Source organism: Plectrocnemia conspersa, unplaced genomic scaffold (assembly GCF_051122295.1).
Source record: "Plectrocnemia conspersa isolate PC_06_02 unplaced genomic scaffold, ASM5112229v1 ptg000009l, whole genome shotgun sequence".
NCBI classification, from domain to species: domain Eukaryota; kingdom Metazoa; phylum Arthropoda; class Insecta; order Trichoptera; family Polycentropodidae; genus Plectrocnemia; species Plectrocnemia conspersa.
The window spans coordinates 29,920,451-29,948,441 of NW_028277173.1; positions in this window are offsets into that span (position 1 = coordinate 29,920,451).

The window sequence follows — 27,991 nt, forward strand, 5'->3', positions numbered from 1 at the left end:
TTGTAACGAGATGTGATGTGTGATTTAAACGTTTTTGAAACAGGTCGATTATGATATAATTCGAAAAATTATTTTTCTCGTTGTTCAAGTGGTTGTTATAGTGACTTCTAAATTGTGAATATTGGCGCAGTTGGGTAAAACCCCTTAAAATATTTACTAACAAATATAAAAATATCAATGATGTTATTTATTACAATTGTGCATAATATTTTTGTACTACAAACCTTATTTATTACAAATTTTGACATGTCTTCCTAATGCGTTTTAATGCCCATAAACATTTCATATACATATATTATATAAAAAAATAATGAACAATGCCCAAATATAAACGAATCTATACGCATTATTAAAAATCACACAAGTTGTTAAGTAAAACAATTAAATATTAAACAAACAAAAAACAATTATGGTGCGCACATGAAATATATTAGCACTTTTCAGTTCTTCGTATCTATCGCTAAAAACATCATTGTTAAGCAAACTCGTTAAAAATGCAGATGGCTTGTGCAAGAGAAGAATTCTCGAGTGTCGATGTCCTGGCCGTGACGGGCTAGAATTATGTACGCGATCGCGACTCTTTTCATGACAGTTGAAAATCGCTAAGCATTGGCGGATTTAAAAAAAAGCAAATTTATAAATCACTTTATTGCCATGAATGCAATTATGTCTAAAGGCTCCTAGTAAAAATATGAATATTCTCCAAGATGTAAAAAAAAAATTTTGCATCATTTTCTCTAAAGTTACTCTAACATAAGTCGTAAATTTTATAAAAATAACAAGCAACTAAATGTTTTGCTTAATTTACTTTTTTATAGAATTTAAAAATGATAATATTCGTTAAATTAAATATTTGTTTAATCTCCCTTAAAGCTTGTAAAAATTATTTGTATTCAATAATATTTGATACTCTGTTATATTTTTAATTAGAGTGCAATTAAGGGTTAAACATAAATTTTCAGCTTTTATAAATAGTGTAGCAGCTTAACAATGATGCAAATAATATCATAGTAACCATATGACTCTTTGCTCTTCGTCGCTTTACTATGAACACTTTGGTTAATTACCATTATATTCTTTATTCTGTGGTTATAGTACAGTTGTCTTCGCTATATATTTTACGATACTAAATGATACATTTTTAAATGTCTATTAATCGCGAATAATAATTGCTTATATTTTTTAGGTCGTTTTGTATGAAGATGTGAGAGGAAAACTTAGTTTGTGACACTAGATAAGCTATGGCCGGTCTGCATGCTAATATTATTGTTAAAAAGTAAATATAGCGGTACTTCCAGAAAAATGACATCAACCCACAAAACAGTAAGTACGCAAAAAGTTTAACTAATATTGTATCTACTCATCCCGTGAAAAAATGTTGAGCGTCCATGTCGGTCCATCGGGGAAGATTGAGGCCGCACGAGTGGTTTTGCTTTATGCCGGGGATGTTTTGCTGTTTCTGTTGTTTGCCGGACGGGGGCAGATTAGTTGGGGTCTATTTCACCCCCCAGTCAGTTGACCGCTCGCCCCCTGTCAAACGCAATTCAATACTGGATCACTTTTAGCGTTTTATTTTTCACAAACAAATTAAAAATAAACTGTAACGAGTCGCGACCTTTGCACTTTAACAAACTTTCGACTCGTGAGACTTTCTAACGAGGAAAAGTTGTGAAAAAAACAATACGGACCACCCAATAGCTTTACTGACCTTTGAGCATCACCAAATTCATATTTGAGACGAGCGACGCTATTTTGTTATATTACCAACGGATCGTGATAGAGTTATCTTAAATTCAGTGTAATAAATGTTACGACATTGAATTATAATGGTATGATTATTTTATTGCATTATATAGTCGTAAAGTAATGCTATAAAAATTGCGTTGACTCGTTGTGATAAAATTTCAAGTAAATAATAAGCGATTATGAGCCAAAAATAACATCTTGGCTGGATATCACATTCGAGTGTTTCTCGTTTCTTGATGTTTACCATATCTTTAGATATAATAATTTGCACACATAAAAATTGCATGTTATATATATTTATTACATTATATAAATTTGCATAAAAAAAACCTTTTCACTGATTTCTTTCGCGCGATTAATTATTCTATTCTTAGTTTTTTATTTACTAGAAAATTAAATGATAACTATTCGTAGTTCCTAGTGTCGGTCATAAAAATAATCAATTCAAACATTTTTTTTGTGTTAATTAAAAAACTATGTCCCTTTAATCACTACCTGCATTTATTTAAATTAAAAATACTACTTGTTTTCTTAAATTCAGTAGTTGTAAATCATTTAAAAGTAATTGTATTAATATATTTCAAACAAAAAAAAATATTTTATGATAATTCAAATTTTAATTAATACGAAAATGTTTACTTTTATTTAATCTAACCGGTGAATGAATCCTAGCTTATATGCATTTATATACATTATAAATGCATTAGTGATGTCATTCTTAATTTTTTGTTGAGTGGCAAATGTTGGAAGAAAATGAAGCACTTTTTTTACTAATCGTTATTCCTTGAGTCGTTCATAAATTTTTATTGTAAATAATGTTTATAGAGTATTATTTGGAAATCCCTGTCTTTTTTATTTTGCTCTAAATTAAGTTGTGAGTATAGCGTATTTAAATCAATACTTTTCTTTAAATTGCAACGGTTGTATAGCATTTATAAATATTCGTAAAAGTTAAATTTAAGCAATAAACCATTTTATAAGAACATTAAAAAATATTGCAAAATTATAATTTTAAATCAGACAAAAAAATTTTATTGTGTTAAAAATAGTGTTATTCGGAAATCCTTGTTGTTCTAAATACAGTTGTGAATTTAGCATATTAAAACCAATACTTATGTTAAAAATTAAAACGGTAGTATAACATTTCTAAATATATGTATAAATTTAATTTTGAACAATAAAACATTTTGTTAAAACCTTGAACTTATATTGTGTTAATCAGAAATCTCTGTCTCTTTTTGAACAACCTACTCTGTATTCAGCTGATTTAAAATTAATATTTTATTTCAAAATTGCAAGGGTTGTTTACTATACGCTTGTATAAATTTATTTTTAACAATAAAAAAGCCAGTTATAAGATTTTTCGAAAAATAAAAAAATATTATTTTGTATTTATCTCGAAAAAATCTTGTGAATAAACATTAGGCATGCCTCTATTATTTGAACTAGCTGTGTATATCTTAAATTAATTCTTCCTCTTCTTTCTGTTTCTTTTTATAAATCATTTTTTTGTATTTTTTTATTGCTTCACTTTGTTCAATTTTTGAGATATTGCTGCTTTTCTTTTCAAAGATAGTTTATAATCATTTTACCATTGTAATTTTTGTATTCATATTTGTAGAAAATGTGGTATTTTAAGTACATTTGAAGAGAAACTTGTTGTCCTTCTCGTAACATGAAAGTTTAGCCATATGGTGAGAATAAAGGTATTAGATCTCTTTAATGCGCCATAAGCATGCATGTGAGCGTGCGTTGAATTTTCAATCGAATTTTTCTTAGAATCCTATAAGAATCTGATTTAATCTTGTACGATTTCGCAGAAGCAATAAGCAGTGAATACAGTAGAGCCTCGTTGAATTGATACGCGGATTTGTGAAAATTTCTCTTTACGACTTTGAAATTGTGATTATTTGTGCCATTATGTAATAAATAAAAATATATTACAAAGTAGTTTATATGGGACTTTGTATATAAGATTTTGCTATGTATATTTATATTATCTATACTATAAACACTCTCTAAATATTGCTTTGAAGTAAAAACAGTAATTTAATTTATTTAAAGAATTTAATTACGTAAATGTAAAAACAAAAATTTTTAGATTAAGAACTATGGATACCAATTTACACGTCTAGGTTTAGAGCAGTCGGTCCAGACTGGTCAAAAAATTGTTTCAAAATCCATCCATGGATTAACAGATTTTATGACAAATTTTATTAATTTAACAATTGAAGGTAAAATAGTAAAATTACTGAATCTTTTTACCGTAATATATTGATAGAAGTATCTATGAGTAGCTAATCAAATAAAATACTGGAAATTTTATCATCGAGTCATTTTAAATGGCTATAAAAAATAGGAAATATATTGGGCATGACTACATGCCTTTTGATTTCTAGAAGTTCAGGAATATAAATATTATAATAAATATATATATCAGAGTAGTATGTATAAAGCTAGTCGTAGATGAAAATTTTATATATCGATTTTTATTTTACGTGTCACACAGACGAGAAACAACGGGATTTCAACGGTCTGGCAAGATAGGGGATGACTCATCATTGGATTTTAATATGTTTATGGAGAATCAGGTGTCAATTAGAAGAAGCGATGAAGAACTTGCGCCGAAAAATACTTGACTAGCTCATGCGTTCCTCGAAGAGCAAACAAGCTAACGAGATAAACGACGGTTGGCGACCCACGAGCGCAAAAACGACATAAGTCACATTCAGTACGTCCCGTCCGTCCAATAATGAGTGACCACGTCCGCAAGTTCGGCAACCGGACCAGACCGTATAATACCGCAGAAATACTGATTGGATGGCCCTCGTTAGGCTAATCGGATTTCCGACTCGGCTCCACACAACCGGCCACTTAACTTAATTTAGCCGATCGATTTAAAGAGTTTTCAGTCGAAAGTTGTTTTTCAAAGCCCGGTGGGAGAGCGTGTTTTCGTGATCCGCCTGCTCGATTGCGCACACACAAAACACACGTTCGTACCAATGTGAAAAACAAGCTTAGGCGATTGTAATATCAGTTGGTAAATTTTATCCAATTGGAATCATTCGTCCAAGTAGAATCTGGTTAGAATAAATATGAATAAATTAAATTGTATGTATAGAGATAAAGGATAGAATCATATCACGTAATTAAGGATGTTCTTTTTTTTCTTATACCATCTATGAGATTTGACGTTTGTCTGTACTTTTTATTTTACTTATTTTTCACTGAATGATTAACATTTTTTTATAGCACTATTTTGAATAACCTAAAGTGATTTTTGTCATGGTTAAATTAATTTTTATTTTATAACCACTATGATTATGAATATTAAAATTTTTATCTAAAAGAATTTTATAATGTCATTATTTAAAATTAGAGAATTATTTACAGGGATTGTGATAGTAAAATTATTATTTAACATATAACTAGCTATTTTTTCATTTATTGTTAATTAGTTTCATCTCATCCATTCACTAATATGGATCAAATCTTTCTTTGCATATCTTTATATGTTTTAGAGCTACATATTATCACTGTATCATCAGCATACAGTTGAATCCTTCCTGCAAGTTTCCATAGGGTTAGATCTTTTTGTATAGATTAATTAATAACGGTCCCAATATATAACTTTTTACTTATTTAATATATTATATGTAGGTGTATGTAAAATTAAAAGTACATAAAAATGATATAATTCAACTCAATAAAAATTAATTAAGTGGTCATTTATCAAACGAATTTAACTGACAAAGCCCTTAAAACTGATTAGATGACAATGCGGGGCCGGAACATATTATAATGGCATAATGGGGTAAATCAAAATAAAAAATAATAATGAACTAATTGTCGAACAAAAAAAAAGAACATTGCTCAAACTTAATAAGGGCACACTTGATTTGAATAACGACCGACTGAAAGGGCTCGAGTGAATGCGCCGAGATAAGATTTCTGCAAATTAAGGGTCTTGATTGCAAAGTGGGCCACAGAGGAAATTCGACCGGGAAAATGGCTACCGATTGTGAATGCGAATTAAAATATTATATAGTGTGTAGTGCGAGCTTCCGTTCGAGAGAAGGTCCACAATGGCTGACTAGGGTTTTGGGGGGCGTTCTTAATTCAATTTTGAGGACAAACGGCGTTCGAGTGGCTGGAAATTAATATGGACTATAATGCTGCTCGGTTCCCACGGCGACTTTCCGCAATTTGATAAACAAACAGGTAGCAGTTTGCGGCTGTGGCTTAATCAACGTAATCAACCGGATGATTGTGCAATTAAACGTCGGTTGGGAAGTTGGCGGTTTAACTTTTGAGCTTGTGACAAGATTGCAAAGTTACGACACTGAATGGCAATAGCATAAATAAGAGATTGAAGGGTAAATAAATATGATAGGGTTAACATTTATTCTAAATTGCAACTTGTATATATTTATAGTCGTAACTAAAGGTGCAAAAGAACAGCGACGAAGTTGTTCATAAAAATAAATTTATCTTACATTTCAATATTTAATTATTTGGCTATGTATATCTTGACAGAGTTGATTTTTCATACTTAAAAAAAGTTGTAAAATACTTTTTTTTTATACTATCAGGTAATTATTGGAAAAATTTTCGGACCTCGGTTGTTCGGATGATTTAACTCGGTTATTCTCAAGTATGGGGGCCGATTGTCAAAATTATATTTCGCCCATTTGGGGGTTCCCCAGAGGTTCAACTTGGGTTACTGATTAATGACATAATAACATCAGTTACAAATTTTAGTTTTCTTCTGGATGCAAATGCATTCGATCTATTGCGGACTCCACTCTAAAAAAATATTTAGTTTCTTTATGTAGATAAGCTACCGTCAACCATCTGTTCTTTAGTGTCAGAAAGTATCATTTTCTTGATCTCGTTTGTGATCAGATTATTACTACAATTTTTTATTCTATTGAGTTCGCCCTTAATACTTATTCTAGTTGATTATTATTTTAGCAACATAGTGTTCTGGGTTCAAATTTAAATTTAATCCTGATTATCTAAATATTCTATTGTGATTATATCTAAATTATGTAATATATAAATCAGTTTTTTATTTGTACATAAGCCTATTCAAATACAGTTTCTATTTAATTTATGTTGATTTCATCTATTTGCTGGTTGACTCATGATTAACTTATGTGATGTTAGTCTTAATTCCTGCACTACACTCTCTGGAAGTTGTCCGAACCAAAGTTACAACTTAAGTAACTGCCGCAAATTTCATATGCCTTCCGTCCGGACGGCGGCCGCGAATGACGTCTGGATGGCGGCATTTGTTACGTACAGCTGGCGTATTTGCGCGCGATCGAAAAATGTGCCAAATAATCGCAATTTTCAAATTGTCATATTATTAAAATTACGCTACTGATAATTATAAAAGTTTGTGTGGGCATTCACCAATACAATATCAGTGAAAACTTTTCGGTCGTAAATATTCAATTTACGCAAAATCTTTGTCGGCTTTTGCAAAATGCCATAAGGCATAAAAATGATAATTCAGAATACGAACACCACATCTGTGACTATCCTAGAATTTATCGTCATCGATTCTAAATAAGAATTCGTTATGGTGTGACATTTATATAAACCGATCTAGGAAAATACATAAGGATATTCGAAACGATTTTTTTAACAAAATCAGGTACTACTAATTATTTTTTAATTATTTAATTTTATATGAAAAAACTATAATAACGATATTTGTTAGAAGAATATACTATCAAAAATATAATTAATCCCTTTTGGTGCCCTAAAATAATCAAAGATGTCAGTAAGAGTCTGTTGAAGTCCCCGATAAGCATGTGGTATTATAACTTGACCACGTGACCACGATGCAGCTCTCGACATGCGTGTTGACCATAGGACGCCTACGCGCATGCTGAAATTGAACAGAGTTACTCGTTCTATCTCAGTTTGCGAAACACCATATCATTATCTCTCTCACTCTCGTCACTTAACACGCGAGAGAGCAAAAGGGAAAGTATATCACCACTCGCGTTCGAAAGAGCAACTCCGACTTCGGTTTCTTTGACTTCGGTCCGTTTGCCGACAATGTTCGGAAGCGCTCGAAGCTGGCCAAGTCGACTGAATTACCTCCACTTTACCTCCTGTTCTCAGTAACCTCGGACAACTTCCGAGAGATTTTAGAGCGGGCAGAATCGAACTCGACCAAAATAACCCCGAAGTAGCCCACTACAGAGAGTGTAGTGCAGGCATAAGAATTCGAGCATTTGTTCATAGTTTTTTCTCGAGAAAAATGCTGAATTGTTATTTCTTATTTTTCAATAAATGTTTTGTTGATGAAAATTTAATTAATACGAAAAATATATTCATAAAGCCATACATAGAAAGAATCAGATTTTTTTGTAAGTATACTGAGAGCATGGCTAGAGTTTTTTCATAAAACATTTGGAAGAATTTCTCAAAAAAATATTTTTTTACTAAAAATTAAATTATTAATAATATTTTAAAATGGTTTACAACCGTTGCAATTTTTAAAGCAAGTAGTACATCTCACTTTTTGAAAAATTTCAAGTTTTAGCAAAAAATTAATATAAAAATATATTTATGAAAATAGTTAAAAATTAAATATAACTGCTGCAATTTTAAAGACAAGTATTGGTTTCAATAATCTTAATTCACAGTTGCTTATATAGCAATCAGTAAAAAAGAGGACCACTCCGAAAACATTGTTTAACAATAAAAGTTTTATGACCGACTCAAGGAATTATGAAAATAGCAAACATTTCATTTCGACTTACTCGAACATTTGATGGTCAACAAAAATATATAAAATCTAGAACTTTCTGGTTTTCTGATATTCAGAATTACTACGTGCCTTTTTACTTAATTAAACTATAATTTGTTACCTAATAAAAATAAGTTTTAAAGTGTGACTTATTTTTTAAATATAAAACCGAATTATAAGTTATATTTTTTATTACTTTTGCAATAGAAAGTATTAAAATTATACGATGAACTAAATCATTGGTTGTCTTTAGTAAGATCTTGTTATTTTTATATATTATCAATTTGATTTGCAGTATTTTTTTACAAAATTTAATTTTTTCGCTTATAAATCGTTCGTAAATCATAAGATAAGATTTTATATTTTTTTGCAAAATACAAAAGTAAATATTATGTGCTGGAAAATGACCACAAATTAAATATCTTATTCAGAAACATAATAACATAAGTAGGCTTTGTAGGCGTGGGGTATAAATAATATTTTTTCATTGATAGCTATAATATCGCATTCAACTTAGAAATTTCCCTAGTAGAGCATATCTTATAATTATCTGTAGCAAATTATTACCTCAACTATTTATGTGTCAAACAAGTTTTTTAAAAAAAAATGTAGTATGTAGATAAAAATCCAGTTAAACCTAACAATAGCTCGAGCTCTCGTTTTTTTACCTTATGTCTGACACAATACAGCGCGATTATTCGTGTGAATCGACAGTTGATATAAAGGAGGAGAAGAAAAAAGGAATTCGTGGCAACGGTCAATTATCGTTAGGCGTGTGTTTGTTTTTGGTGAACAAAAGTGGTCATTTGGAGTTTGGAGGGCTAAGTAATGGAGCTGACGACGGTGGCGCCTCTCGCGGGTCCGCCGACAATAAAAATTGTAAAAGAAGAAAAATTATATGAGTTACGACCAATGGCCGAGGGCCCGGGGCGTTTCCACATACAAACGCAGCCACATTTCGAGCGAACAATCATTAAACACTTCCTGTATGATTACTTATTTATGGGCCGATCGTGGCCAGGGGTAGCCAAACGAGAGGCGATAGAAAAAATACAATTATGAAGCGTTGCGATTATATCTTCGTAGAAAATTGTAAAATTAAACTATATGGGTAAGACAAAGGGACGTGATCGTGACTTGACTCGCAGTCAAGAGTCGCAGAGAAATGAAAAACATTGAGAATACGAAGTTCATTAGCTAATAAAAAAAGATTTGTGAGTAAAATAAGAACAACGTTACTTGTTTTTCAAAGATACGTCTAAAGAAAAAGTAATAAAATAAAAAAAAATGAATTAAAAAAAAATATTTTTTTATTTTATATTTATTTTAAATGGAGTTACTTATTTGAAAGATATTTTGTAACGTGTAATTTTTTTGTAATACTATAAATAATAAATTACCAAAATAATAAAAATCTCGTTTTATTTTTTTTTTTGTAAAAAAATTAATACTGTGTTTTATAATTTTTTAGTCGTTAAGAAATACTTGAAATAATTAAACTTGATTTGCCTGCATTGACTGAAATATTAACAATCAACTAAAAAAGAGCAAATCTAATTTTTTCACTTCTGCGAAAATCGTGCAATTGAAAATGGCTCGAAGTCCATAATTTCTAAATTGTATGCTCCGTTTTGTTGTTCTGTTGTTAAAGTATAGTCGAACATGCGTTGTGTTCCTCTCGATGCGGGCGATCATAATTAATTATTCAAATTTGCCTTCGGATCGTTATAAATATGAGCGCATTGTCTTAACGATTTTCTTCCGGCTACGAAGTCAATTATCATGTTGTGTTTAAGCGGCCGCTAGGTACGTCGATCCCACGGATTGAGAACACCTGCCGAGGCGTGCGCGGGGGGTCGCGAGCCACAAAATTTATTTATATTGATCTCGCAATCATCGCCCGCCCATATTGACAAGCCCTGGCCATTAGAGCACGGTGGTTACGAAAAGTTTCACTTTTTCATAGGGTGTAATACTCGTTCCTGATTATTTTATTTTTTCTCTCTTTTTTTTACATCCATAATTGATGTAAACAAGCAAAAATATTTTTCGTTTAGATGCGTTAACATACTCCAAATAAAATTTAACTCAATCGAAAAATAAAATAAAAAACCCCAATTACAATATTCGCGTAAAAAAATAAAAAAAAATAATAAAATCGTTCAACAATAAAAACTGCAATATTCCACTAAAAATTGGAAATATTATAACATATTGAGATGCTAGACAGTATTTTTCGACATTATTTACGGTGAACCAAAATTATACCCAATCGAAAACACTGATTAGTAAAAAATATAAATCGCTAATAAAAAATAAATATGTAAAAAATAAAAAAAAAACGGTCAAAATAAATTAGACACCTCAATAAAAAATATTTTTTATTGCAAATTTAAAATATTAAATGCGTGCTTTACATTAACGTATTTCTTATAATCTAGAAAATTGTTAAAACTCATCAAATTTCAAAATCCGGGGAATAAGTTAGCATTCCGATTAATTATTGCTTTATCTCAAAAAATATCTTATCACGCCTGAAAGTATCTATTGGTATTTAAATTTAATATAAACAGTTTAGTTTTTGTGAAATTCGCTTAACGACTCACTCGATAGGTTAAATTAACACAAAAAAATACAGGATTGTGCTAGATATAGAAAAAGCATTTGACACAATTAAATTATCAAATTATAGTGTTCAAGATTTTTTTATACAAAATACTCTTGTACCATAAAGGGCAAAGCTATTTTATATTCTAGTTTAATATACTGATTGATCAATGTAAGCTGTTGACACAGTCGTCATAACTAATTATTTGGTTTTAAACGGTCTTCAACCAAATACAAATAAGCTGAAAAAATATTTAGGGAATTCGTATAGAAAATTTAAATAAGCTATGAGAATACTGAAACGAATATTTTTACAACACGCCTTCGTCTCTCAAAAGTTGCTAAGGAAACTGCGTTATATGAAGGAAACATTTCAAATAATGTGTATAACATATTCAGAGACGTCATGAGGAGGGGGGGGGACAGTATAAATATTTATAATACTTTAGCACCCCTTGCATAAATTATTTTTTAGTATTTTCGCGTTCTCAGCTAAGTGAATAATTATATATAGTCATAATTTTTAATAGTAACAATTAAAATTACTAGTTTAATTATTATCATAAACATTCATATTTTATATTTTTAATTTTCTCTTTAGAATTTAGAAATAATTTACTTTTTATTTAACCTATTGATCTATTGTATATATAATACAATAACAGATTTATTTTATTAAATAAAACAATATTCTTCACATTAATTAAAATGAGTTAGACTGATTTTAAACAGTATGTTTTATAAAATACAACAATATTTTTAAATTATTTTGTTCTGAAGACCTATGTGTAATTGATAAAACATGACTTAAATTACTGATCTACTCTTAAATGCCCCTCCTATTTTTAAATCAATATAATTTAAAAATAATATATAATAGCCATTCAGGTGTATTTTTTATAGGGTATAATCGAACTTCGGAACATCCTGTAGCCAAGTCCCGTCTTGGCCCGGTCATAATTGGGTTCTAGTTGAGTAAGATGATTAGTTATTATTTTGATGTTTCAATTTTGCTCGGCGGCGCTGCGGGGAGGGCGACCACCCAAGCACAGGGCCGGCTCGCTCGTTTACGTATCGCATTTATATATACTATATAACATATATATACATACAATTTTCGGGCGCACAAATTTTATGCGCCAAAATTGCGTCATGCCATTTCACTACGAGGCTACGCTTATGGCGGTTATTACGACCGCAAACGGTTTTTTGTTACCCTTCGTTACCGCCAATTACCTTTCGCCTATGACCGCAAATAAGCAAATACGGGCGAAGAAGACTCGATTCGCTGGTGTAAATCGATTATGGTTGTAAATAACGTATTTTATATTTTTATGGTTGTAATCCGAAACACGTTTGGATATGGTACAAAAAAATGATGTGTAATTATGTGATATCTGATGCGACCAACACATTACCTCTCGCCTGTTATTGTTATTGCTTATTATTATAATCAGATGGGAAACCTGTTTGGGGACGTAGTGATATGGATGTATCAGATTAATGAGAATGTTTCAATGGTATTAAAGTTAGGCCCACAGAGCATTTCTTATACAATACATATATAGTATTGGAATTGTTGACATTTTATTAAAATGCGATCAAAAGAAAGTGCAACAAGTACACTTGTCGACGCAACTTGAGGAAATCATATCCCAGCATAGCTTGTAGGAATTTTGTGGGAAATAAAATTTATATTTCTTCGTGTTCAGGTGTCTGAGAAACATTTTATACATTTTTCAAAAGTGATTCAATTGCATTATTTAGTGATCAGACATAAAAATAAGCCTGCCAAGAGGGGGGGGGGGAGAGGGGACAAATTCTCAGAGCCTGACTCTGAAAAAATCATAACAGAAGAAAAAATCATAAGAAGGACATGCTTACAACTAATGAAATTGTACTTTCCCACATCGTCGTAATTGGCTGTTGCAGATAAAAGTTTGATTCACAGAGCTCTAAAAATTCACTAAATTATACGAGCAACTCAAAAGCAACAGGAGCTGCCGATCAACATAATCATGAAGCAACCGCTTCCCTCTTCACGTCAATCCAGCTCGATGCCAAAAACCTAGAATGCACCTCGAAGACCATTTGATGTATAAAATAGATAATGATATACATATATTTATAAATTAAACGAAAAAAAATTAAATAAAAAAAAACACCTATTGAAAAAAATATAATGTAAGTATATTTCTGCAGTTATTTAGTTTATTTAACATTGTATATGATTTATTTAAAAAAGATACGGTATTTCTACGAAAACTTCATATTCATATTTAGATACAAATATCTGTTTATATTTTCTAATATTAAGAAATATTTTATTTTATCTTTTACGTTATATCTATATATTAAGAAACTTTAATGTAAACAAGGTGTTCCGGAAAAAATCAAATTAAGCGTAATAAGACATGGAGAGTATGTGAATATGTAAATGTGTGAGGGAGGACAAGAATTTTAATACCTTAATAAGCTTTTTTAAAGTACTGTTGAAGCAGCTTATATTCATATACATTTCACTCATCAATTTAAATTTATTATTGTAGCAGTAATGTCTTACTAAATCATTTACAAATATAGTAAAAATAGTTTATTAGCATTATTAAAGTATGTATGTATATGTTACAATAAATATGTATTATCAGTAGAGCTACATTTTTACTAGCGTTTCAGTTAAGTCATATCTGATTAAATTTTCACCAGTAGATATTTATTTATTTAAATTAAATCATTATTTATTTATTTAAAAGTTATCTGATACATTTTAATTGATTTAGTGAAATAAAAAAAATACTGGTAATGCACTAATTAATTCATCTCTGTGTTTTTTGTATAATACAATACTTGTATCATTGGCAATAATATATGTAATCATCCTACTACTAAAAGCAAAATGCCTAGTGAAATTGAAGGTTTTCCAGATATTATTATATGGTACAGAAAAAATAAATATACTGATATACTCTCACAGAGAAAAAGTTATATCACTGAGTGTGTCAAGGAACAGAAATAAAAAAATATATTTATTAATACTACATGTCGGTCGCTCACTATCGTGAGGTACCGCAGCTGGCGAGTGTGTGTAAATACCGTACGCTCAACTTTTGATGAACGATTTTAAAAAAAAAAAATATTTATTATTTAATTGTTTACATTATTTATTGAAAATAAACTAAAGAAGTTTAGCATGCTTTATATATAAATGGAATAACTAATATTGACTGCATTGCTTTTCCAATGCCTTCTAACTATATTTTAAATTTCATGCATTGCTTCTATATCTTTCGAATTTATTTATGTTCGGTACAAAAAATGATTAAAAATAAACATTTTTTTATTCAATCTAACAACAAACAAGGCAGAAGGGAATCGTTTTACGAATAGAGCGTCGACAATGAGACACGTCTTTTTTTCATTTCGCAGCATAATTTTCGTGTCTTCTTCCAGCCGATGGAATTGTGACCATTGTGGTGCACAATGACGGATCGAGGATGTGGAAAAAAGGTACAAATCTCTGGGGTTTATCGACGCATTGTGCAGGAGCGGCCCGGGTGTTCACAATGAGCAGAAATTGTATTAGTAACGTTTAATTCGCGCGATTGCATAAGGACAGATAACTCCAACTCCCGTGTAGAGATATTGGAGTCGAGGAATGCCATGGAAACTTATGTATTATATAATGAAAAATAAATTCAATTAAAAGCTTATTTTATTATTATATATGATAAACAAGCTTTCTTTGTAATTAAAATCGCGATATGGATGGAAACCAAATTTATCAAATGTTATATTTAATATAATAAATATAATATTCAGTTTCTTTAGAAACTATTCATTTTAGGTTACTGTCATGCGTCACTATATAAAGTATTTAATGTAGTGGTCTATTATTTATATTTTTTATTTAAATATATTACGCTCTGGTTGTGCACCTGAAACTGGGCAAAAAACTACAAATGTAAGTCGGTGACCAAATGTTAATTGTTGGATGATCTGTCGCCGACGGCTAGTTGACAATAAGATGGGAACATCCACCGGATTTTAATGGACTTAAAGTGGATATAATGGGTCTTACACTTGAGATCACAATGCCCTTTTCGGCATTCTGTCCGAAATCTTACCTTTCTTCAACAGACGGTAAGATTATCCCAAGCGAAAAAATAAAACGTATTAGCACAATCTTAAGTTTTCCAATGCCATGAATTATTATAAATTTATATTTAATATATATGACTATATATGTATATCAAAACGTTCCCTATATATAAAACATGTTTATACGATCTAGGGATAAAAATGATATACACATTTTTCCACCCCCAAAGATATCTAATTTGTGTGTACCCGCTTAATATTTATGTTTATCTCGCCAGATTTGCGTTATCGATGCCAAAGTCCCACTCGACGCGAGTAATCCGCTCAGAAAATATTTATTATATTGCCACCCCCATTTTTGCGGGGGTGAGTTTTGCTCTGTCGGGGGCGATTGTGAATACTATGTGGGGTAGGAAAAATATACAAAAATTACACAATTTATATGTATGAGCTACTCCAGTGAGGTGTAATTGTGGTCGAGATGAATTATGACGATCTGGTTTTAAAATATGGAGTCTTGTTGTGTTTTTGTTCGATTTTCTTCAGTGTCGAGGTGTTTATGTGTATGCGAGGTCATAAAAAAGTGATTCCGAACGCGATATCTTATAAATTGCTGGAAATGGTTCAATATATGCGTTCGTTGACGACGCGTTAATTTTTTCAATTTGTTAACTCGTCGTTTTGTTCTCGAAGCAATCTTCACATCAGAACGAGTTTCGGACGCAGGCGGATAGCAGTGATTTCGAGCAGACGCCATGGTTTCTCAATCTGTGCAAAAATTAAAAAAATACACCATTCTCTGCTACATGTATAATATTAGCTAAAATATTCAAGATTTTATAGGTGCAGTGATTTATTAAATTTAGTGTCTTAAAATTTCGATCAAAACTTTTCTTTGTCGAAAATCATTATATTGTGGGCTATTTAATTTATTTAATATTACAAAGAGTCAGTGGCGTAGCTATGGCGGGGCGGAGGGGCGGGCCACCCCGGGCGGCACTTGCTTGGGGGCGGCATATTCGCGATGTGATCGTCTAGTGTGCTTCTTAACCCTGAATGCACTAAAAATATAAATTCACGAATAACAAGAGCTTAATAATAACCAATTTATTATTTTAAGAAATGCTGATTTTATGACCCTGCAAAAATTGTATGGGGGGGGGGCGTCAATTTTAAAGATCGCCCGGGGCGGCACATACTATTAATAAAAATTTGAGTGCCGCTGCCGAGGTTCGCACCCGCAACATTAGAGTTTTTAGTAAGAGACGTAATGTACTGCGCTATTCCGTTCTATGTAAATTAATATCTATGTAAATGTTTAAAAAAATATCAAAGCTTTTTATTTTAATTATGCATTAAACGTTACAAACTTTGAATCAGTACGAAGTTTTAATTATTGCTGGTATTGAAAAGTATTGGGTTAATGCATGTTGCGTCAGCCCAATACTTTATAACGGGGTAACACAATGGTGGATATCAATTTTATTAATTATAGATAGCGTCAATATATCATAAATGTAATAGTAACGAATTTTTATTATTAAAAAAATCCAGTTAGCTGCGGGATTTGAACTCGCTTTCGCGGAGTATTAGTAAATTACTTTTCTGCTGCTTTTAACCCAAAGCAGTTTGAGATCCGCTCTTTACGATCGGCATTCTAGCATTCCTAAAATATTTGTGCGGCAGACACCGCCGCGGAGTATATTGAGAGGTGACACATCGTATCCAAAGCGACCCGTAACAGATCGACCTGATTGATTAACGACGGATCCAAAGACCCATTCCGACCGATCCCATTCCAATCGTCTTCTTCTACCAAAAAGTCGCTCGGAATGTGACCGTTTTGGACGCCGATCGGACCGTTTCGTGTTATACATGGCGTTTGACACTTGTTAAATGACTCGGCTCTTATATCTGATGACATGTTCGGATTATTGGGGTCTCTCTCTTAGAACGGAGAGAGATCTAGATCTCTGTTTTGGTAGAAAAAAAACGTTTGGTCGAGTCTTTGGTAGAAACGGGCGATTTACGACGCCGCTGCTACCCATTTGAGCGTCGATGTTTGACGATGCTAATCGCTAGACGGTAAAAAGTTGCCGACGAACCGATGACCATAAACAATATATGAAATTAATAAAAAATCTGACTACAGATTGACGTCCGATAAGATAGACAGGGCTGTCGAAATTTTAATTATTTGTATGGTAATTATTGGCGCTTGTTGATTAACTAGTTTCTAACTCGTAGCAATCCAAGTAATAAACACATTCCATATTAACAAATTGCTTTTAAAATTCGCTTCAAATTGCGCGATGAATGATAATTTTTTCTGCGAATTGCGTTTCTATCGACATTGTTCTATAGAGTTTATTGTAGGAATACTGTTCTTTTTTTCCTCCAATTATTAAGAATTATTCTACAGCTTAGACCCATATTATATATTACTTTGATATTATTTTTGAAACATAATATATAATTTATATAAAAAAGAGAAAAAAGTGGACCTAAATTTGATCCTTGTGGTACTTTTTAAAGTATTTTAAGATGACTCTCTTGAATAAATGTATTTAATAAATTAACAGTTAAAGTGCCACCAAGTTGACACTGTGTATCTCATAAAGCGGCAGTAAACCTGTCGTTTTAACACTCAAAACTCGTCTTTGATTATGCGTAAAATGTTTTTATTTGTATACAATAAATAAATAAATTTTCGTGTCGCGTTCGCGAGATGAAAATTCATCAGATAAGCGGTAAGGCCCATTTGTGGAATTTCTCCCCAGCGGCACAAGATGAACCCCGGCATATTTTATCATCCGTTTATCATCACCGAATTACAACCGTCTCGTGAGCCGAGACCATCAGTGAAAAAATGTTATTGTTGAATTCTTCGAATAGCTAAACAAAGACCGGCGCCGGCGCTCGCTAAACACTCACAAATAAATTTAATCGCGATTTAATATGACCCCTCGGTCACTTGACGGGTTAACAGAAACGAAACGTGCGCTTATAAGGTATTGATGATTCTGCTAATTGATAGAATGATTGATTTAAAATATAAGTAGGTATATATCGACGAATTTAAGAGTAAATTTATATACTCCATACTTGCTAATTCGACAGAAAGAACCGTTATACGTTACACGTTATATATCTCAATAAGAAGGTTGCTAAAAGAGGACTACTGCTACCTTCTCAAAGAACCACTACATTCCAACCTACTGTTGAAAAAGAAGGATAATAATTCTAAAACCATTTTATTATTTGAATTAGGTATAAACGTTTATTTACGTTAAGAGCCGAATTTAAAATAGGTGCAGTCCTCTTTTTAGAAGTAAGTAGCGCGATATTATAAGTGTGTAACGCGTATTATATTGCAACGTTAGATTGGCAATAAATAAATATTGTGATTTAACGTTTTAATGTTTTTTGCTAATCCATCAATGTATTTTAGTTTTCATGTTTTTCTAAATAGTTTGTCATAAAATGCTATAATAAATCTTAATGATTTTAATGTAATTATCACATAATAATAGCTGATTAACCCTTTGAGTAGAGAGTTAATTTATACACATTTTCTAATTTCTTGGTATACACCTGGGAGTGAGTTAATTATACGTATTTTTCCATATTTATTTCTGTTCTTATTTATTTTTTTGTTTTAGTGCATTGATTTATTTGTATTAGTATGTTTTATTAATTTATTTCAATACATTTATTATTAAATTTCGTTAATTTAATTAAAATATTTATAATATATTATTTAGCTTTTATAATTTTTTTACTAAAACAGAGGCTGATATTTTTTTATAAAATTCATATAAATATTTTTTGTTATGGTAATTTATATCGTACTCTTTAATTTATTGCTATTATTTTTATATAAATAGCATTATATTAATTAAAATCCAAACAAATATTATATAATTATAATGTGTATCCAAAACAGCGAAAGATCGACCACCGTACATGTACGGCGATACTCCTCAAAGGGTTAAAGAAATGTCTTAAGTTAGTTTTGATTTTGAATTATGTATTATGATCCTTAAATTAACCGCCGTATTGCGTCAGGGACGTCATTTAAGGGGAAGGAGTAGGTGGAGGCATTTACCTTCCTGCAATTTAGCCAAAAAAGTGCATGTTATATAATGAAATACTATAAATCCTAATAAAATTTAAAACTAGCCAATTTTTGCCCCCCCTCCCCCATGGAAAAAGCTGATATGACGTCCATGTAAAGTGCCAAAACTTTTGGTGAAAAGTATTTTTGCTATATTACAAAATTAATAAATGCATAGATGGTGTGAGCTTACAAAGTTATAAAGATATATTGCTGTGTTTTTATTTTCAATATTTAATAAATATTTTTTAGAAAATATTATTTGACTTCAATATTTAAAAAAAAGTTTTAAATGTGATATTTTTTTAATTAAGTATTTCATTTTTAGGCAATATTTTATTTAATATTAATAAAATATTTGTACCTATAGCGAAAGGTAGATATTGCGTAAGGGTAAAGCCCTGGCGGCAGGCCCAACTATGTAGGCATTTTTTGTGGTACGTAACTCCTACGTTCGACCTGCGACTTTTCGCAGATGACTATTAGCCTATCATATGTTAAAAGGGGAAGTGTTCTAAGAAGCTAAATACTAGGTTTAGATATTAAAATAAATGTCGATAAGTCAGCTCTTACCTCACGGTATCTAGAAATTTGTTCGTTTCTTACATTGTAACAAAGAAAGCGTTAGTTCAATGCAAAGCGAAACATACAGATAAATATTCGAGTCTGCTTCTGTTGCTATGTAAATAAAATTTACTTTGGTAATATAATATACGGAATACAAAGAAATATTACATATAAGGCGCATTTTTAATATATTAAACTCACAATAAACTATCAAAGTTTAATATGTAATTATTTCAGAATGAGATAAAAATACCATGGCACTTTGTGCAACAATAAATTTAATAAGGTTCTCTGAAAGTCTATAAAATATAAGTAAAAATTAATAAAAAAATGAAATTAAGTACTGTAGCAATAAATTATATTTTTTTTCAAATAAAATTGTCAAGGTTAAGAAAATTATGGGATACAAAAAGAGTACTTGTAGTCATTAAAATATGTTCTATCTACCTAAGTGTACAGTATTTAAAATTGCTAGAACTATAAGCTTAAATTCGCTAAACATGTTGCAGAAAATATATATTAAGTAGTGTATGCTAAAAAATATTTAAAAATAGTATTCCAGAAATTTAACAATGTCTCACAATTTTTTAAAGTATGTTTTCACTTATACTTAGTGGTAAAATTTATTATTATTATATATGGATATCTACTATAAATTAATGACTTTTTAATTATTTATTTCCACAAAAAATAAATGTGTGTGATTTGATCGATAAGCATCAGAATTGGACTCGTTTCAGGGATTTTGATGGTTCTTGGCACCCCGCAGTCTTGCCCAAGGTGAAAAACACATAAAAACACAAAAAAGTTTTTATGCTCGCTCGAGCTGATGATGTGTGTGGGTGGGCTCGTGGGTTTCCTCAAAAATTTCTGACTTTGTGGGTATTAACACGATCGGGATGACAGGTTTGTGGAGTGGCGATGTTTAGATATATAGTTGTATGGTTAGACGTGAGAAATTCGATTAAAAAAAAACAAACACGACCCGAAACATATTTTTTGTGTTTTGGGATTCTATAACAGTTACAAAAATACTAAAACATTATTTTATTTACTTTGTATAACGGCGATTACTAACCTTTTTATGGAGGTGGGGCAAAAAAGTATACAAACTTTTTGTAGAATCAAATCAAATTCAGTAAAAAACAGGACTAATATTTAATTTTCATAGAAAATAACCTACATATAAATAATATTGCACTCATAATTTATTTAGATTTATAACTTAACCATTATGCTTTTATTACCAGCATACTTATTTTTTCTACTCAGTTTCCGCCGATCAAAAAGATAATGTAGCATTTCCATTTAATTCTCAATTGCTGCATGTATTTTATTAATAAAAATAAGAAAGAGCATCTGTTCCTAATTGAATACCTGTAGTACTCCAGAATATGTAAAATACTTAACAGAGCGATGAGTAACATAGCTCATATATAACTCAGAAAAAGTTCGAAAAACCGAAGTTGCTTCGCTACCATAGAAAAAAATTATGGTAAATTTATAAGCTGATTTTTAAAAGTCGGTATAGACTACACCGATTTGATTTAAGATTCAAGAAATTTGTTAATGCTCTTAATAGGTATAAGAGGTTAGTTGCAGTGTAACGACTCGGACGAAAACCATGTTAATGATCCCTAAAGCCTGCCGACAATGCAGTTGTAAAAAAATATATCAAGCAACTAAGTATGTGCTCCATAAGCTTACAAGTATAAAATAACAGATATTTTAAATAACATCAATATTAAACTAGAACAATTTTAAATGAAAAAAGTACGTCAATAAAATGTCAGTTGACAAAACTATTGTTGTAACTTTTTAAAGGAATTTTTTACCTCAGCCGAGCTGGCCGTTTTTAATTTTGACACATAGCCACGTCGGTTACCCACGTCAGATCTTTTGTTTTAGTGGCCCGAAAACGTTGTCATTTTTTTACCAGCCGCCCGTTTGTTTTGCTTCGGTTGAACATTGTGTGTGTTTTTTGTTGGCCGGCGGTTCGGCGCGTCTGACGTTTCAAAAAAGAAATTAATTATCCGCGTTACCTCTTCTGTCCGACTCGAATCAGATGATCACGTTATGATCGGCGGGCGTTTTACGCGCCAGGGGCGCCAAACTATCGGCGGGAGGTTGACGAAAAAAAAACATCTCGTCGGGCGTGTCGTACTTCCACAGCTTTTTATTGATAATTAATTCACTCGTTGAAAATTATTTAAAATTAAGGTCTTTAAGACTTGTATAAGAACACTTACAACAGAGAATTTAGCACAATGATGAGATAATTCGACTTATAAGGAAAAATATTTGACATTTTAATATTCAATCATGTATATCATAAGTATAAATAAAGGGCAAACGAAAAGTTAGTTATTTTAATATAAAGAAGAGTACAAGGCTTTTATAGATAGATATAGAAAAAGCTTTTGATATGGTATGGCATGACCAGTATTACTGATTTCAAAAAATTCTTCAGAAATTTAGACGTAATAGTATTACAATAAATATATTTTTGTATTAAAAATCTATTTACTGATTTCATTTACAACGATTAATGCATTTAAATTATATTATAATTATTAATTAAAATATGAATAATCAAAAATTTATTAAAACACACGAGTACATAATTATTTCAAATTCTTACTAGGCGGCATTCTGGCAACACTGACGTGGCGGCGGCGGGAGCAACGTTATTTTTTAGCTGGTCGAAATAGAAGACGACGACCGGCGGTGCCTCGTTCGCCAATCCCATCCATAACATTCACTATAAAATTTAAATTAATAATATAAATTCATGTCTAATTGACTCCAGTCACCATCCAACTGCTGAAAATATTAATATAATTCCGAATAAAACTTTTTATCGTTTTAAGTTTAAAGTATATTCTAATTAAAATAAACTAGATGGTATTTTTTATCGTATAATAAATATTTGATAATTTAACATACCTAAGACATATAATTTAGTAGATCAACGCCACAAATACAGCGGAAAAAACAACTGCATGGTAAACACAGAGCGAAGAATATAATAGTTACGAACTAAAATGTGCATTGTTAAGCGACGAGGTGCAGAGAGTGAAAGCTAAAAATATTTCATTGCAAATATAAACGAAAAAACCAGCACAATATACTAGAAATATAGTCGATGACTATATTAACATTTGTATTTTTATTTTTTATCTTATCAGGCAAATCAGAATTAGTGTTTATTATTTAATTATAATTCATATAGATTATCACAGCTTAGCATTTATTAATCTCACGGATCGTAGTAAATAATTTAAATCAAGCTAGGTATATTTTTTCTTATAATAAGCTACTTCTGCTTATATAGACAATTATGTATGTATATAAAAAATCAAATATTTGGATTAAAGTCTCTATTTAATACATGTTAAAAGTAACATCGACTTCAACAATTAAACTATCTATATGTCAGCAAAAGGTAAACTAGTTAAATTATATTTTCAGGGGCCTATTTTTTACTAGAACTTAACAGATTACCGCTCGGGTTTTTTTTGCCGAACTTTGCTTAGTGGCCGGGTGATTTCGCAGAATAATGGCAAACAATTCTATTTTTAGTAAATTCCCAATAACTTGTAAACCAAATAAGATATTTTATATATAGCTTCCTTATGATTTTTCGTATAAATATATTGAGACATACCTTTTGAAAATTAATGTATTGGAGTATATGACGCACCCCGAATTCAAGAATTACACATATATAAAAAAATGCATTTTATAATTGAAGGAATGCAGTATATTTAGTTTTTTCTGAACTATCAACATATTTAATAATGTTTATAAGTCAAAGCATAACCTTTCCCTGGATGAGGGAATTATTCCATGGTTAGGTAAACTTATTTTTCGGGTATTCAGTACTCAACCAAATATGAAATGTTGAATAGAATGGTTCGCGAATCAGATACCAGTATATGTAATTTCAATGTATACATCGGAAATGCAGGAAGAAATCCCAAAAATATAAAATTAAGGCCTCCTACAGAAGAAACACAGCAGAAAAAGTGAAACGCTTATCTTAATTTGGAAAACAAATAAGAAAAGAGATTTCAGAATGATACTTACTTTTCATAACAGCCAGATGATAGACACGGGAAAAAAACAGAACGACCGGCCATACAATATATAAACTTCAATGTATAATATGAGGTGTTGATCGCACCGATCGATACCTAGTTACCTAACAAACAAATGAATATCAAAACGGTTGTTTTTTATTTATTTCAATGCGCATTGTTTTATTTGTTCAGTGTCTATCGAAATTTGAATCGTAACGGTAAAGTTAAACTCAAAGATTTTCTTTTGAGTAAGGCTCAAGGATAGAGGCAGAATTCAGTGAAATCTACCGATTCTGAATACATTTCATCGGTTTCTACCACATTTTGCCGTGCCTGTGCTGTCGATCCACCAAAAAAATCATTAGCCAATAAAAATAAAAAGTGTGTGAAATATGTGAGAGGAAAGTGTCGTGTTTGTTCTGCACGTGGAATAAGGAAAGATACAGCATACATGTGCAGAGGTTGTGAAATTCCTCTCCATATTGACGAATGTTTTTATACGTTAGAAAAAAGATTAAAATATGTAGATAAAACAGTGTAAATAATAAAAATAAATAGTGATATAGTGTAGTGTATAAGTGTAAGGATGAAATAAAAATAAAAATAAAATAATAAAAATAAATAGTGTAGTGTAGTGTATAAGTGTAATGTGTTCGTGGCAGTTGTAAGCAGAAAAAGGACGCCGAAAAATTTGGTGAGTGCAAATTATATTATATTATAAACGGATATTTTTTAAAAATCGCTTATACAAAAATTTGTAGAAGCATTAAAACATACATATTATTAAATTATAAATAACTGATTTGTTACCATTGCAAACATTTAAAAAAATTCTTATTTATTCGTTTAATTCTTTTAAGTGCAATAATATTTTTTTTCAATTATTTTACTTAATGAAGGCAGTAAATTAATACGGCTAGAATTTATCTGAATTGTAGCTTTTTTCCTCTGGTTTCTTAATCTGTGAATCATTGCGGTTTTCCAAATGGTGAGGAAATATCAAAATAACAAACACCCGGTAAAAATGTTTGTAAGTTAATGGATGATAGTTTTTGGAAGTTCTTTGATTACTGTGCTAACGATTTTAATTTTTAATTTTGCAATAACATACACAATTTTAGGTTGAAAAACTTTGTTAATTGATGTACTATCATCCGGAATATTTCGATTTATTTTTATTGGATTGGTTTTATGTTTACTTAGCCAGATAGTTTAATCCTAAAATTTATTTATGTTTAAGAAGTGTAACATAACATATTCTTTTTTATATAAAATAAATAATTATGGTTCATACATTTATTAAAAAAAATTTACGGGCCCCAAAAATGCGACGACTCATTTCATTGCGTCGCAATGGGATAAGACGATTTTTTTGTTACAAAAATTTGCAGTAAAATATAATTAAGTTTACATTTGATAGTACGTATAGATAGTATACTAACATTTCTGATTATCATATAGAGGCAAACTTGATGGTATCTCAGTATTTTTTAATAAAAGAAAACGCATGACGCAGGCCTCATGGTTCACGGCCACTAAACAATATTCTTTCAAGACTCGTATACGAGTCTTTGCGTGAAACTGTTAAATTAGGCGGCACTCTGGTAGAAATGTGAAACGCTCACTAACGTGGCAGCAGCGGAGGGTAAGACACTTTTTGGTGAACCTCGACGGGAAGAGGACGACCAGCGGTGCCTCGCCCGCCGATCACTCCCATCATTAAATAACATGTAACTTTTAATGTAATTGCCCCATACCACCATCCGTCCGTTAAAATAGTATGCATGGATAATAATAAAACTTGTGTCACTGCTGATTTTTTGACGGTTTTAACACTAAATGTGTTTCGATATATAAACATTATTATATAATCACAAACCTCAAATACTTTGATTAAAAATTTAGATTAGCAAAACAAAAATTGACACTTTCACCCACCCTCCTAAATCAAAGCGATTGTCTGAAGAAGGTCGCCTCGTTCAAAGGATGTTTACCGAACACCCCTTATTCCTGCGAATCCTCGGCCCATCAGGTGGGCGTAGAGCTGGAAGAAAACGTTCGCGGCCATTTGTGCGGCTGAGAAGAAGGGGATGAAATCGGGTGGCGATGGTGGTGGGTTTCGCATCTTTTATCCGATTCGCCACTACGGGAGCTGCGTTGTATATCTGCCAGAGAAACTGCCAGATCAAAACACTTCGCCACGGGGCACTGTCAAAAGTTTCCACCGCCTAACCGAGATACTAATAATACTTTCGCAAACAATTGTTTCGGAGAAACTTCGGTCATTCTGTCGATGTTTTAATAACGTTCGGGATGTAAAGGAGAATAGTTGGGCTGATTTCTAACTTTTGTCTCAAAGTTCTTAGTTAAAAAAAAATCATACATACAATTTTCAAATTGATATCTGTAACATTTTGTATATAAAAAACTTAGGTAGTCACTTTTTTCTTGAATGTTTCGCTGTAATATCTACAATCGAGAGCTTAATTTTATCTTTCATTGTTTTTAAAAAAAAAAAAAAATTTGATCTATATTTTATTTATAATAGCCATAATCACTTAAATTATTAACTTACAAGCAAATAATAAAACAAAAAATGCTTTGTTACTGCAGAAATTCCAGAAATTACTTATATTTCCGAGTTATTATTGTGCAGCTGTGGATCTTCTCAATGATTTTTTATTTATATAAAGCAATATTTTTTTGAGTACATCAAGCTGTTGCATTTTTAAATTCAAGTTATAGCAGGTATATTAGATTTTAAAAAGTTTACTATTTTGTAGGATTTAGATTCTATATTTCATGTATTATAATTATATTAAATATCATTTATCAGGAATAGATTTTGTTGTTTTAATAAAACAGACATTTTACAAAAAATAAAATTAGTAAAATTTTGTTATTAAGATAACTACATTTTAATAAAGTTACACTTATTTTTAGATACAGTTTATTTCCCTTAAAGTTTTATATAGTATTCACCATTTTCAAAAAATACTAAAAATTATTATTTGTTTTAATTATACATTTTTGTACAAGCCCAATGTGTTACAATGGGGGGTTAATTTGTAGCAACTGGGTCAATCAGACATAATGAACGCCTACAAACAATATTAAATACTTGATTTGTTAGTCTATTAATCAGTGATATAGTATATATTATTAATTAAAAAATATTCACTTTGTAGCTGGGTCCGGTTTTTATTGATAAATAATTGAGTCTGCTGCCGTGGCTCGAACCCGCGGCTTTTAGGTTACCAGTCTAGACATTACGCTATTCTAATTTATAATATAAAATATTAAATTTGTATAGTACATATCATTTATATATTCATAAAAATATTATTATTTCATTAAAACTGTCGATTATTGACTGCACCCTCAAGACAACAACTTTTGTTTTAAGGGTAAGTTCACAGATTCTACGGCGCACTAAAAATAATACTAAAAATAAAGGTTTTACCGAGTTTATTCCTTGAGTACTTAGAAGCGACTTACTCAACGTGTAATGCTTAACAGATATTTAGATAAATTTGCTTTCTCTTATATTTATTTTGTAGAATTTCAATGAAATTAAACACAGGAATTTTATAAATAAAACAACACTCCTATACTAGAGTTTTACAATAATTAAATTATATTTTTGATGATATATATAAATTTATTAGTAATAATAATCAAAATGTATAATGTACTACAAAACTGTCTTTAAACTTTAAATTATTAAGTACGTAATGCAATGAAGTATTCTTTTGGTCTTAATTAACATAAATAAATGTGATTGCTAGGCGTGGAGTAATTCTGTTAACATATTATTATATTTAAAAAAAATTACAATGGTTTAAACATATTTTGTGTTAGATTTATATAGGCAAAAATACACATTTTAATGGTTCTGAATATTTTAATAAATTCATCTTAATTCATCTTCAATCCCCTGTTTTTTTCTTCTACTCATATCATCAATTTTCTTCTAAAATTGTATCCGCTTATGTTTTATTGTTT